The 9,295-nt window shown below is 42.5% G+C and overlaps 1 protein-coding gene across 2 annotated transcripts in view; it reads right to left on the bottom strand.

Annotated features, from left to right (window-relative positions):
• Positions 1–2,650: 2,650 nt before the first annotated feature.
• luzp1 (leucine zipper protein 1) overlaps positions 2,651–9,295 on the bottom strand; it is a 49,708-nt gene continuing 43,063 nt past the window's right edge. For both annotated transcript variants that reach the window (XM_018663569.2, XM_051077992.1), the window contains exon 8: positions 2,651–9,101. The gene's annotated coding sequence lies outside the window, so the exon portion shown is untranslated. The remainder of the gene's footprint in view (positions 9,102–9,295) is intronic.

The following is a 9,295-nucleotide window of genomic DNA, read 5'->3' as shown; positions in this document are numbered from 1 at the left end:
AATGGAGCATGCATGTGCAAAAGTAACATGGCTGCTTTCTGCTTTGACCCTCCATTGACCCTCCTTCATTGCAGCTCTGGCTGCTTCCCAGTGTCTGTGGTACTGGGGGGGGGCAGATCAGGGTCCCCTGGCAGCAGCTCCACATAGTGGGGGATCTGATGAATTGGGGGGGGGGGGGGATTAAAATGGTCAACCATGAGCTATGAGTTTGTGGAGTTGTGTTTCAGGGCTCTGTGCCCCTCTGTTTCCATGCACTCTCGAGCGTCACTGGGCCTTGTTTTCCCCCCAGAGCTGCGGTTATTATTATCGTGACCAAAGGAGATGTTTGATGTAACAACAGTAATTTGAGCTGGGGTTTTGGACTGCGCCACTCGGGTATTTTCACCTCCCTGGTAAACCATAGGGCTCAGAGCAGTGTGTAACTGTTGACTGGTGAGGTTATTTTTCATAATAGCCTCGAGCCCACATCAACTGATTGCTCGATCGAGAGGCAGAGACATAAAACATCAGATAGGGGAGAGTTAAGAGAATTTTTTTTTTTTTTTTTTCCGATGAGAGACCACAGCGTGCCTGAGCATATTTCATGTGATTCATAGGTGTTGGGTGGAATGTGGACTTTCACAGGTACAAACACCTCCCACGTGTGTATTTGGTAACTGTCCATGACAATCAAATTTGCAATAAATCCAAAAATTAAACAATCATTATACAACAATTTCAGCTAATGCCAGTACAATATTTTAGCCATGCTAGAACATCTTCTTGACAATGTGAATCAGTTCTCTGAATTACATAAAACCCCACATTTGATGTACAATCACCCAGCAGGTGCTTGTGCCAGTTATTTAAAGCTGTAACACTCGACTTCAACAACCCTCTAGATGCACTCACGCATTCAGCATCCCACTCAGTCTTTCCTATCACACCTGTTGTAGGCAGTGAAACCTCTTTTTCTCACTCTCACTCTCACTCCTCCGTCTTCCTCCTCCTCCTCCTCCTCCACTGGCCTGCAGTGCCACTGAGTCATTTCCATGGTTGACTTCACAGCACTAATTCAGGTCAGGCATCAGCGCTGAGGCTCAGGAGTACCAGGGTCCACACAGGCACCAGTGTGTTCGGGTAGCACCTCCCTGCATCTGAACTTAGGACAGATTAAACCACACGAGCAAGGAGACAGCGTTAACCCATGACTCTCAACATCCTAAAAGCAAACCAAGGCCTGCTCTTTATTCATATTATTGCCAGAGGTCACATATTGACCTTTGACTGTAAGTAATATTTTCAGTTTCCTTTAACTCCTTACTTGATAAATTTCTCTAAAACTGACTTAAGACTGCAAGGATCACGATTCACAATCAGCCTTTTTTCACAACAGACAGAGCAGGACGAGCACAGGTGTTGCTGATGACGTTAACGATGGCTGTGTTGTATTAAAGCAGGCAAACCTGAAACTGAGGCAGCTGATTGGTTTGGTGGTTTTCCTACTGTGACATATCAAAATGTCTCCTGTGAAAAAGGCCAAATTTGACATCTCACTAAATATATGAAATGGTGAATAATTACTGATAATTAGTATTAGTTGTTAATACTTGTACACTTTTTACATTACTAAGATGGATGGATTTAAACTTGCAATGGAGTATTTTTACAGTGTGTTGAAGGGTCTCTGTACTCCTTTTACACTGTGTATATGTCCTGAAATTACACTTACTCTTGAAAATCTTGTCAGCACAACAGTGGAGAATCTTTGTGTGAAGTGCTCTTCAAAAATCAGTGAAAGTTCAGCTTACTCTTAACCAACTACTTAAGTCTAACAGTCTTCATCTTTATATACAATTGCTTGTAAAGACATGCAAAATACAGTATGATTGGGGTGATGAGTGTGGAGAGAGTGTCATCCAATAACAAGAGCCTCAGTAGACCTCAATGCACTGCAGGTGAAGATTGGGACTCACTTGTTCTCGACCAGAACATTTTGATCTAAAGCTCAACCCACTCTCTGCATCTACACATAAAAGCCCTGCAGCTCAATTTAACACGTTCAGACTTGTTCTCTGGAATTGCCCAAAACTGTTCTGGGAAATATAGAAAATTACCAGGCTGCATGAGATAAAGTGGGTAAAAAGAAAAGTTAAAACTCTCCTGAGATGCACGGAGCATTACTGACAGATAATAAAATAACTGAGAACTAGAGAGTGGTTATTTTCACATGGAAAAGTCTGGTTTATCCAGACTAGATTGTGTCGATTAGATGATTATTTAAAGTAACCTACTGTAGCAGGAATAGAAGTGCTGGCTCTCACAAAGCGAGGCGTAGCTGTTTAAGAGAACGCTGTGTGTGCTGACTTTGCATTCCACAACAGCTTGTGGTTTTCCTCTTTGTACCTGACCAATTTGCCTCATTTGTCTGCCTGCTTATTTTGCATACCGTCAGCTGCTGTTCTCTCCTTTTCCTCTGTACAAACCAGGGGATTGGACACACTCACACAGAGAGGGTGCACCGCTATGAAATCAAAACTTGCTGAGCTTGTTGAGCAAAATGTATAAAAGAGATTAACATACATGGTTGAGCTTTACACACACACACACACACACACACACCACACACACACACACACACACTGACACAGGTTCCAGCATGGGAGACGTGTTACAAACAGGTTGGTTTTTATTTTTATTGGAATACATATGGTCTGCTGTACAGTTGGCAGCTTCAAGAGACCTACATGCAGAGTGCGCCAGCCACAGTAAGGTTAAAACATGCACAATGTATTAAGTCTAAAACAGAAAAAAAAAAAAAAAGAACAGCCTCCCCCGACACAGTCCACCTGGCATTACTGACACACTGAGAAGCAATAGTAAATCATAAAACCCTTTTGATCTGATTGCATTACATACATTTTAGTGTTTGACACCTCTGTCTGTTAGTCTCCTTCTTCTGCACATAAAGTTATACACACAGTAGAATTAAAAACAGTTGATTGTACAGGCCTGAAATTCTTGCGTCTGTGCATGTATGTTGTGTAAGAGAGATGGGATCCAGTTATACATGACATATTTTAATTCCTATTACATTACTCCTATTAGATTATGTGTGTGTGTTTATATATACATGTGTGTCTGGGGCCTGTATGCTTCTTTCTTTGGCAGCACTTTACAAACATACAGCACAGAAGATGTACAAACCCTGAATTTATGAGTGAGGGAGAACAGAGCAGCGAAGAGGCCGGAGCGCTGAATGGGCCCCAATTTTAAAAAGGAAAAAAAAAAGAAAGAAAGAAAGAAAGAAAGAAAGAAAAAAAACAAAACGGGACGACACATGGTGAACCACTCAGCACTGCAGACCTGCTCAGCTCTGATAAAATGCACATAGCTCTCTTTCTTCGATGAATATGACACAATCCTGGCCTCTCTCTCTCTCTCGGTTTTAAACACGCTCTCTCTCTCTCTCTCTCTCTCTCTCTCTTCATCCATGTCGTGTCATTGTGTCTCCAGGTCGTGAGAAATGTCGCGCATTAAAATAACAAACACAAAATACAGGAAGCAGTACTCTCCAGGAGTGTAATAACAACGAGGACGATACATTATCTTGCAAAAAAAAAATATCATTCTTAAAATCAAGATGGACAAATACTTAATATATTTCAATAATAAGGCCCACTTTACAAAATTACAAGATTTTCCTTAAATAAAATCTATCCCATATAGCTTCCAAAATAAGACATCTTTTGTTTAACAAAGAAATAAAAACATACATAAGCAGAAAACAAAAAAAGAGAAACCCCCTCAAATTGAATATTTCCCCTTTATTTCAGTATCTTAGAGACAGGGTGTCCATCCTGGGGAAACATTGGCACTGTCTCTCACTGTAAACTGGAAATACTGTGGAATGATTTTGGCACTATATTAGAAGGCTGAGATACAGGCATTAACAGGGTGCCATACCTCAAGAAACATGTTCAAACATGATTCATTCGCTGAGTGCGCGCCAATTTCCTTTCTTTGAACTGGTGGGATGATTCTTAAATGACTCTAATCTGGCTGGTGCAAAAAAAACCAACAAACAAAAAAAAAATAACAACAAAAAACAGACACACACTCACACTCACACATCTGACTGACGGTGGTACATTCAGCAAACGGCTACTGAAAACAGACTTATTTCTGGGACACAAAAGAGGAAACTTTTTGACAAAGGGGACTAAAGGGGGCATTAGTCGTTTGAGGTCTTAAAGTTAAGTGCTGGTTAAGTGCAGATTACAGCCTACGCCACCCAATGACACCATGACCCTGGCTTCACAATGGAGGCCTTTGAGGGAAAGGGCCTGCTCGCTGCCCCAGAGCCATTTCTGCCGAGCCACTCCAATCTCCACTAAGTACATTCTAGTCTACTTTATAAAAAGGGAAAAAACAATGACTTGTAAATAACGGATGTTTATACATACACCAGCAGAGCTTTAGGGGATTTCTGTTAAGTCTTTAGCTGGAATTTGAGCAGGAGAAGCAGAAGCAGCCTTTTTTCTCTCCACTGCTTAACCACCTCTTCTCCTTGTAGGAGTTTTCAATCACATTATCCACAGCCATGACCGACATTCTGATCTAGCAACGCGCTATCATACAGATTCAGATTCAGATACAGAACGGTTTGCAATGCTGCCATCGTTCGCAGATCAGAGGAGTCGACAAACTCTGAAACAGCACCCAGCTGTTTCTTTACAGCGCTACAAAAGCCATAGAAGCCTAGAAACCTGTAAAGTCTTCACTTGAGTCCCAGATGACCAGTCAGTGCATTCCACCATGTCAACGCTACAAAGGCTCTCGCCACTGGAAGCAAGGAATAAGACCTGTAACATGTGAGTAGTGGCACAGTGCCCGTGAGTCACAACTGGTCTTTATTCTGAAGAGTCCGGCTAGGTTTCAATGGACGGAGCAGAGGTACGGTCAGGTTAGCGGCGGTGTTAGTGTACTTTAGGGCCTTGTAAGGAAGAGAGGCAGCGTGCGTAGTGGAGGATGGAGTTTCAACTTTGCCCTTTAAAAAGTCCCTGCGTTCTTTGAAGCCCATTTCCGAGAGGAAAACCCTCCGACATGTCATAAAACATACAGGTTCGGACAGCTGGGGCTCTTCCTGCGACCCCCGACTGAAGTAAGTAGTCAGAGTGGGGTGGGGGGTGGAAGGAAAGCAAAGGATGAATGAGAGTGAAAGAGACACACAAACAGTAGAGATTGCACAGTTTAGTTGTAGTAAGGACGGGTGAAACTGTTAAGATTGTCTGCATGATAGAGAATCATTTAACTGGGTGGAGGGACAGAAGTGACAGGAGGCAGTAAGGCAGGATTAGTGCCGAGGAGGGCACTGGTGTTAGCACTTGCATCACCAAGTTGCTATATACAGTAATCCTGACCCACAGTGATGTCAGCCGTAAACATAAATAAAAAACAATCCCAGGCTGTGCACGCCAACTCTGACACACACACGTGCACATCTGTCATTCAGCACCTTCTTGCTCAGGGATCTGCAGCAGCTTACAACACAGCAGTTTTGAACAAGAGCCCTCACTGACATATTAATAACACCACACGCCGATGCACAACCACATGTATCTCTGGCAGCACGAGTGCCGGCAGAACCAGACATTCGATACCCTCGTCCGTTTTAATTATCCCTAAAGTGGACATCACTGCCAAGCTGTCCGTCTTCCTCTCCTGTATTTAGAAGCCCTGAGCCAAGACGTAGAGACAGGATTAGATGCAGCCCTGACCTCTGACCTTTCAGCTACCCAGGGAGCTGCCCATCACCATCTGGTGACAGGCCGCTGGCCTTCAATAAAACAACTCCCTTATCCCGACAACACATATCACCACTGTTTCGGACCATGGCTTTCCCTTTAGGAAATGAGAATCCAAGGAAGGTGCAGACAAACAGAGGAAGAAGGGACATTTGGCTTCTCTGAAATACTAAAAGGAAAATTGGAACTGGTTAAAAAGATGAGAGATTGGGGAAGAGATGGCATTTTCTCTTGGTAAATGAGAAGAGTGGAAGTAGAAACAATGACAGAGAAAGCACAGAACGACTATATGATCATCAAGTCTTGGCATGAGCACTAAGAGCTCTGAACAGTAGGTCTGGTCTGTTCTTGCTCTATCATGAAGCCAGCAGTGGCCATGAACAGGCCACATGGCAATATTTTCTGAGGCTGAGCTGCGCCCTGTGACTCTGACAGACAAATCTAGAGGACTAAAGGACATAGCTTTTTGGGCGGTGCGGTCTATATTCTTTAAAAGGGTACTTTAAAGCTGGGTTAGAGGGAAAAAATTGCTTCTTCTCAGGGAACCTTGTTCTGACGTCCCTGAGGGAGGAGTTCCCTCGGCGAACGTCTTATTCCTGCTTGAACCAAAACACTTTTACAATGTTCCACATGACAATCATTTCAAATGTCAAAAATATATATGAAGTTTAAAAAAAAATGTAACCTTACAATCAGTACTACTTGAAGTTGAGGTTGATTAATATGGTGCAAATCTAAACTTGCTGGGACAATCTGCTTTTCTTACTGTATCTCAAGGCACAGATGAACTGTTAATATTTCTAGCAAAGGGTAAAAGTAATGAAAATTAACACTAGTGTAAATGTGCGTTCTGAAGGTAAACAAACATTTTAGTTTGGACTTATCACTACACTGTCACCACCTGTGATCTGTATGATCAGTATGGTGACTGACACAGTTACAGACATTGCGTGGGGGTGGGGGAGGGCAGTTTGATTACATATAATCTCCTGCTTGCATAAACATTAAAGTGACAAAGCGGCGACAGAGCAGGCTCCTGCCACCAGGCAGACCTCTTTACAATAAAAGAACCTGCACATACACGGAGACTAATAAATATTACAGCTAGGTGGCGGCTGGTAGATTACAGGAGAATTGAGAAATGTAATAAGACTGAAACAGATCACCCCACCCCACCCCCAGCAGGGTCTGACTCAACAGCACTGAAAATACATAACAGCAGAACAACCAGATGGAGAGCAGGCTTTAAAAGTCCCAAGTTCTTCAGCAGATCCCATGTGTTCAGAGTCGTCACAGTTATGGTTGTGTTACTTTGCCTGCCATTTAGGAGACTGAGGAGACAAAGAACGCTGTTGTGTTGGATTGGTGCATCAAGCCTTTAAGCAATTGGTCATTCAGCTGCATTTCTTAGTGACATTCACACATTTTGCTCTGGGATCAAAGTTTACATCGTCTGTCATACTGCAGTTAATCTTGTGTTTTAAACCTAAAATCCAGCAGGAGCCTATTGAAAGACTCAAACTTTACAGAAAAGTTCGACAGTGTCAGTGAGGTTTCTGTCATAGATACGCACCACTTACCTCAATGAAAACAACTTATTTTATTACTGGCCACCACTAAATCAGTTTCTATGGCACCCCCATTGCTGCAATGGCCCCCACCGATGAGAGATTGCTCCAACATACCAACCACAAGTTGATATTTTATGATGTAACAAAATAATACACCTCTATAGAAGTAAGAAACAGAGAAAAGCTGGGACGATTCGCACGGCGAACCCAGTCACAAACAGGCTGGACTGTCAGTTCCTTGTTGTTAAACGTCCAACCTTCTTGTGTCTTTCCTATGACTGGCTGGCGTGTACACAGTATTTACAGCAGCACTGAAAAAATGTCCGCCCTGCCAGGCCAGGTTTGCTGGTAATCCGAAGTCCAATGTTCAGTTTAAACAGAAACTCCATTTTGCTATGGCTCTCTCAAAATACATGAATGAGAACAGTTGGAACAGCTGTAAAACAAAGCACCATGGAAATTGTAGCATGGTTTGAGGTTATAAACAATGTCCCCCCACCCCACCCCCAATCATTCTTTTTTTTTTTCTACATGTGCATTGCATTTCATTACGTGCAAACTACGATCTTTTTTGTCTTGATATGGTTGAGCAGAGAGGGAAAGGATGATGCAGAACAGGAAGCGAATTACAAAAAAATCAAAACAACTGGGGAAAATGGCAAAAAGCATAAATAAGGTCCCGGTCTGTCAGAAATAATATGTGTGTGTGTGTGTGTGCATGCGCGCAAATGTGTGTGTGTGTGTGTGTGTGTGTGCTCCTAAAATGCGGCCAACCAGCAATCCTTTAAGCAGAGTGCATGCTGAGTCACAATCTTTTCAAGTGCTCTTCATTTATTACTTAGAAACATGCAAATGTTCACTCAACATCTAAGACCCCAAATTAAATCCAGTTTGAGGTCACTGCATGCCAGCAAGTGGTGACACCAGTTATAAATAAACCTAAAGTTAGAAATGTGTTGTTTGTGCGTGTGTTTGTGTATATATGTGTGAGAAAATCATAAGGAAAAGCAGATGGTCTGACTGAATCGTCAAAGCAAAAATGAGCTTGGTAAGAAAGAGTGAATGTTATGATATGGGTCTGCTGAGATGATTGGTAATTCGCTTCCTGTTTTTGGTCACATTTAAGGTTAAGATTGTGAAGTTTTCTGCATGAAGATCCAGCCCCGTGAGATGAAGATACATCTTTAACATCGTACTGCTGCTCGGGTTGTTTTTCAGCGATCGAGACAGGTTGAAAACTGTGATTCAAAAGCGTCATATCCAGCTATAATGGTCCTCTGAGAAAGGCATTCTCAGTGTTCGAGTCCCTCTTCCTCTAACTCTCTTTAAACCCTCTCTGGCACGCAGGAAAATCTCCAGCCGTCCCCAGCATGCCAGCCTCTCCCTTGTCAAATTTGGGGATTACACTATAATACATCCAACACAAGAAGCAGAAGAGGATACGCAGGGCTGGTGAGGCGACGTTCCACAACGCTGTACAGGCACTGTCTTTCCATTTCTGCCTCTTTTGGGACAGAGAAAAGTTCCGGATAGGAAGAGATGTGAACATCTTCGGTGTGTGCTTGGGGGTGTTCAGATCTGTGGTTTGTTGTTCTATATGGCCGCAACTGCTATTTTTCTTTTCTTTGCTTGTAATAAAAGCTGCAGATGCTGTGTGTTGGAGATGGTGGTAATAGTTGTAGCCATTAGTTGATGGGAGACTGGTGTTTGGCTTTGCTTTTGCCATTGAGAGCTTAATGGAGTGCTGTTAAGGAAAAATGAAGAAAAAGATCTTACTTAATCTTTCATATTTTAATATTTTATCACAATTACTCATCGTCTTTAGAAACATGATTTCATAGAGAGTTTGCCAAAAAGAACACGGTAATTTGGCAGTAATAATTGGGAAAATAGAGACTGTTCAATTGGTACACGTCCAATTAAAATCATTTCAGTTGA

The sequence above is a fragment of the Lates calcarifer genome, linkage group LG19 (assembly GCF_001640805.2).
Source record: "Lates calcarifer isolate ASB-BC8 linkage group LG19, TLL_Latcal_v3, whole genome shotgun sequence".
Lineage (NCBI taxonomy): Eukaryota > Metazoa > Chordata > Actinopteri > Centropomidae > Lates > Lates calcarifer.
Note: the sequence above shows the minus strand (reverse complement) of the source record. Positions and strands in the feature narration are given on the sequence as shown.